Source organism: Glycine soja, chromosome 3, assembly GCF_004193775.1.
Source record: "Glycine soja cultivar W05 chromosome 3, ASM419377v2, whole genome shotgun sequence".
NCBI lineage: Eukaryota > Viridiplantae > Streptophyta > Magnoliopsida > Fabales > Fabaceae > Glycine > Glycine soja.
In genome coordinates this window covers 34,388,618-34,393,684 of record NC_041004.1, presented here as the reverse complement: position 1 = coordinate 34,393,684, position 5,067 = coordinate 34,388,618, and the positions used below count along the sequence as shown (strand labels likewise).

Genomic DNA, 5,067 nt, shown 5'->3' with positions numbered 1-5,067 from the left:
TATTGGCTACATTGTTAAGAGTTTAATGAAGGCAACATATTAAATTAAATTAGTATAAATGTCATAGGAACAAAATTAAAAGAAGACTAAATATATACAAACATATGCACGAATAAATTGATTTAAAGGTTAAATGTTTTAATTTATCGTTGCATCATTGCAGCTCATCAATTATATATTCTTCTAAAGCTCTTGTGGATTTTTCCTCTCTCATTTGTTAAATGTGGTCTATATATCCAATCTGCAAGGCACCTTAATAAATCTCATCATGGGATATTTGACATAACCTTGCGTTATATAGAAACTTCCTTTCAAGTCTTCATATTTATGATCAATAAAAGGCTTTTGTAGTTTTATTTTCACCCCTGCAAATAGTGAATGAATGGATTGTAGTTAGCTTTTAAACCTCACAACAAAACCAATAGAATACAAAAAAATTTGGTTACCCCAAAAACGATGTCCTTAAAGATTGAAAAAAAATTAATCGCAGATGTATGAGGAATTCTTGCTTCATTCCTGGTTTCCTTGGTTAACCCTTAGTGTTTTATTTGTTTTTCATCTCTTGAGGATAGTTTATCCTTGTAAAGATAAACTTATTTCTCTCTTTGAATACTTCGATACGTGGATGGTGTGTCCCTCTGCATAACAAATCTAGAAGTAACCAAACAAATCAATAAAATAGTCCTCCCTAGCATGTAAGTTCCTAATAAATTGAAAAAAACCACTTGAAGGAAAATGTGTAAATGATGATAACCTTAAAAAAGGAGAGTCTATGTGCCATTTCACTATTCTTCAAATTTGTACAGATGTTGGAGTTTCTTGGATAGGGACTGTACTCTCATGCTCTTCGTGCATAAAACCCATCTCCATAACTATTTATTTTGAACGAACAAATATGCAACAAACACCAGCCTTGTGCAAATCAGAACTAAATACATTCATATAGAAAATTATTTTGTTTGAGGTTTTCAAGAAATGACACAGAAAGGTAAAACAAACAATAAAAAAGGAAAACAATATTGAAAAGAAATACACTCAGCAAGAGAGAAAAAGAGTATCCCTAGTGGCATAAAGTGTAGGTGAATGTTGATTCATGTATCATGGCCTTTGTCAGTTGCTCTAGTACCTCATCCAATTACCTGAAAATTAAACCCAATTGGCAAACTAAAAGAATGTCCTAGAAGCTTAAATTAAGAAATTTTATAAAAGAATAGAAGACTGATAATTATTGAGTTCACTATAATCGGGGATAATAAATGATTAATTGTACACAAATCCTTCCATTCCAAGCAAAAATATAATCATTTGCATCACTTCAATCTTTTATTAACACAACAATAGTATTTTTTCTTTAAAAAATAAAACCAAAGTACATAAACCAACAACACAACATTTAAACCAAGGAACAAATATATCAATAAAACAATCCCCAATGTGCATGTTCTTAAAAACTTAAAAAATATTACTTGAAGAAAAGGTGTAGTAATACCATATTACTTTTGCAAAGATGTAAACTCTGATGTTTTCTTCATGACGTGAATATCCAACTGAACAAACAACTATCAATAAAACTAGTCTCTCAAAAAAATAAAATTGTTTAAACTAAACTAAAAATACCTATCTGATTATGTTGATCCAGTTCCCACCCATTCCTATTTCGGTGTCTGTGATGTTATAATCAATTAGAGAAGAGTTGATCATGGGATCATGTGTCGGACTTTGCATAACATTTATATGCCAAAACAAAAGAAAGGTTTTTTCTAAAAAAGAAAAGAAAATAAAATCTATAGTGATAAAAGAATGATAATCACTACTAGAAAATATATTTTTAATATCGGTTCTTTTGAACTTTCAACATCGGTTATAAATCGATGTTAAAATCACTAACGTTAAAAGTATCAATGTTAACATTAGTTATGCAAAACCAATGTTAACATACACTGCACAACATTGACTTTTAAGAAAATCAATGTCATATAACAAGCAATAAACCAAAAAAATGTAAAATAAGCAAAAACCAACATCGATTTGTTAGGTGTAGCACAACATTGGTTTTTAGGAAAATCAATGTTTTTTGCATTTTTTTAATATCATGTTTATTTTTCTAATATTACCCAAACTTGAAAATTAAAAAAACAAACCAATCTAGGCAGTTTCATAGTATAAATTTTTATATTTTTATTGAATAATTATTATTAATTATAAGAAATAGTTAAAGAATATAATAATGTCAACACACAAAATCATCTATAACCGAGTGTAATTAAACATAACTAACATTATAAAATTCCTTGAAAACCTAGTGTTTCATTTTTAACTCTGAGATAACATCTTGTCCACTAAATGTGAATTATCTTTATTCTCTCTGGTTCTAATGGTCTTGGATTAGTAAAATACAACATGATATAATAAAGCATAACTTAATCCATGTGTATAATAACAAGTATAATAAACCAAATTAGTTTTGAAGTAAACAATTACCATTTCTCAATTATCCTAGAAACCTCCCAGGACTATTGTTGACATCCAATGCATCACATAATAGCCGCACTTAGTGTTTCCTCTTTGCTTATTACTCTAAATTCAATAAGATATTCAAAGTTAACCAAAAATTAGTGTGCACAATAATAAATGTAATTTTTAATACATCAAACATTATTTAAATTACTTACTTTAATGAGAATCCATTTAGCAGTAGCCTTGGATTTACTTCCTTGATTATCGTTGAATCCCTTCAAAGCATTGGTTAAGAGAAACATGCATGCATATTGTACAATCAAAATATTGATGTCAAATACTAATGATAAAGTAAATGTATTACAAAATACAACTAACCTATTAATAACTTTTTTCAAGTAGTTGTCAGGCGTATTGTGCAAGGAACAAAGCCAGATGACAACATTGTCCTTAGGACATATAACGACCAGTATCCAATGTGCACTACATTGGAGAACATTAAGTTATTATAGTGCATACATTATTTAAATTGATTTGTTCATTTTTACTTACCCATTCAAGTAGGATACTAGGTAGACATCTTTATGTGAATTTTGTATTCGTTTCTTAATATAATCCTCAGATTTAAATTACGATTTCCCAAATCTCTGTATGGACTATGGCTCAAGGAATCCATACACAAAGGCATTCCCCGATCACAGACTTAAATCATTCATATGCCTATTGTTGTTAAATAAAGTAAATTATGCATCAATTTAAAGCAATCAGTTATGTAATGGACTATAATATAAAGTGACTTACAAAATCCTCATTTGCATAACAAAGATGTTGAGACATTGACCATCGCGTGTTATTTCAGAAAGATCTTCATGCTATGTGTACAAGGGGACATCATCATTATACACCCCAAACATAGTTGAATCCCACGACACCTACATAGGCTTAAGGAAAAGCTGTGGGATCATCAATGTCATCTGGTATAGGGGATCGTCATCAGGTTTTAGCCTATCTATAGGTTTCGTCGGTCCCTCAGGTTCATGTTTATCCTACACAGTTAATAAACATAAGTCAATGACAGTCAACACTTTTTTTTGTAACAAATCCTTTTTTAATAATAACAAACACAACAAGAGGAAATACATATTTTGAAAAAGGTTGTATAAGAAGTGTTAGCCAAGCATGAAAGGTTTTAAGGATCTGGCCCACTAATTGAACCTCTTAAGTAGGTACAGGGGCGCGGGCAACAGTATCTCGAACTTCCCCAACACCAACCTTCACTTGATCATTGCCCAAAGGGACGTTGTGGACGATTGTCAATCCCTCATAAACTCTTCCAAGGGCAACCAGGCGAGGAGGATTGTCATCAACATACAATACACACATGTCTAATGCACCTGTGTTTGGGTCCTGTCCCGAGGGATCGACACAACTTCTCTTTATGCTGACACAGGCAACAGAAAGACAAACCTCGATTGTTGAGTCACTTTTTCAGTGATTGATTGCTCCAACTCATCCCTGATTTTTTGTGTTAGCTACTCCATAATATTTTCTGTTAATTGATGTAGCTCTTCTGGGTTGATCAACATAGACGTGCGGGAGCTTGCTGAAGCTGGTCCAAAGTATTGTCTAATTGTCACACTGGCTCTTGCAACACGGACACGATCGGAGTGCTCTGGTTGCCCAATGGTGGCAGTCAATACATCCTGATGTCCATGGGTGACAAAGTTGCCCTGTGCTGACTGCTCTGCAAAGGAATCCTGCAGTCAACAAAATACTGCATGAGTTTATGGACTACTGTTGTTATTATAAAAATTTACCATTGAAATAAAAAAATTACTTACAATCCTATCTGCAATTTCGCGTGCCACCTCAAATGTAATTTGATCATATTTTTTTTGTGCCAGTCATCTTCCACTTCGTGTGTTGTCTAATGGGAGATGAAGGATCAACGATTGTTTTTTTTTTCTTCCAGATTAGGCTACTTGCTCCAATTTTTTCTTTTGTTTTTCCTCCATTAACTTTTCTTCTAGTAAATCATAACCCCACGAGACAACACGTGAGGGGAAGTGTTTAGTTTCTGAATAGTCTAAGCCTTCTTCTAACATCCTGTCATAATTAGACAGGAACTTGTTAACAAAATGCATTTGAAAATAATGCATAACTATCAAATTCATAAACAATGCAAGTCAACTAACCTCCCATGAAGGGTCTCTACGACTCTGCCAAAATTGGTTCCATTTTCCTTGGTTGATATCGTACTTCTCACAGACAATGTCATCGCCCTCCTCCTTGCCTTGTGCTAGAGCCTATTTGGAGGTCAAATCTAACTTAAACTACCTTCTTCGTTCTCCTACTGTCTTAAGGATTTTCTTCTTCGTCCTTTGGTAGGACGCATCTGGAATATCAAATTCAGCTTGTGATACAAAAAATAAATTTAATAGTTAGTCAATAACATTCAACATTTTAAGATTTTTAGTACAACCAATTACAATAACATTCAACATTTAATTCAAATACCTGAATGTCCTCCCAAATCAAATTCTTTTGAGCTGCAGGAACTTCTTTTCGGTTAACAAATGTAACATTCACCTTGTCTCGAGCGACGATCCC

General features: G+C 32.5%; 1 long non-coding RNA gene across 1 annotated transcript; it reads right to left on the bottom strand.

Annotated features, from left to right (window-relative positions):
• Positions 1 to 452: 452 nt before the first annotated feature.
• LOC114405499 lies at positions 453 to 4,864 on the bottom strand. The gene is made up of 5 exons (XR_003665248.1): positions 4,653 to 4,864; positions 4,299 to 4,563; positions 2,673 to 4,214; positions 2,482 to 2,577; positions 453 to 1,139 (listed from the first exon to the last, which is right to left on the bottom strand). It is a non-coding gene; the product is annotated as an uncharacterized LOC114405499 (long non-coding RNA).
• Between the last annotated feature and the right edge of the window lie 203 nt (positions 4,865 to 5,067).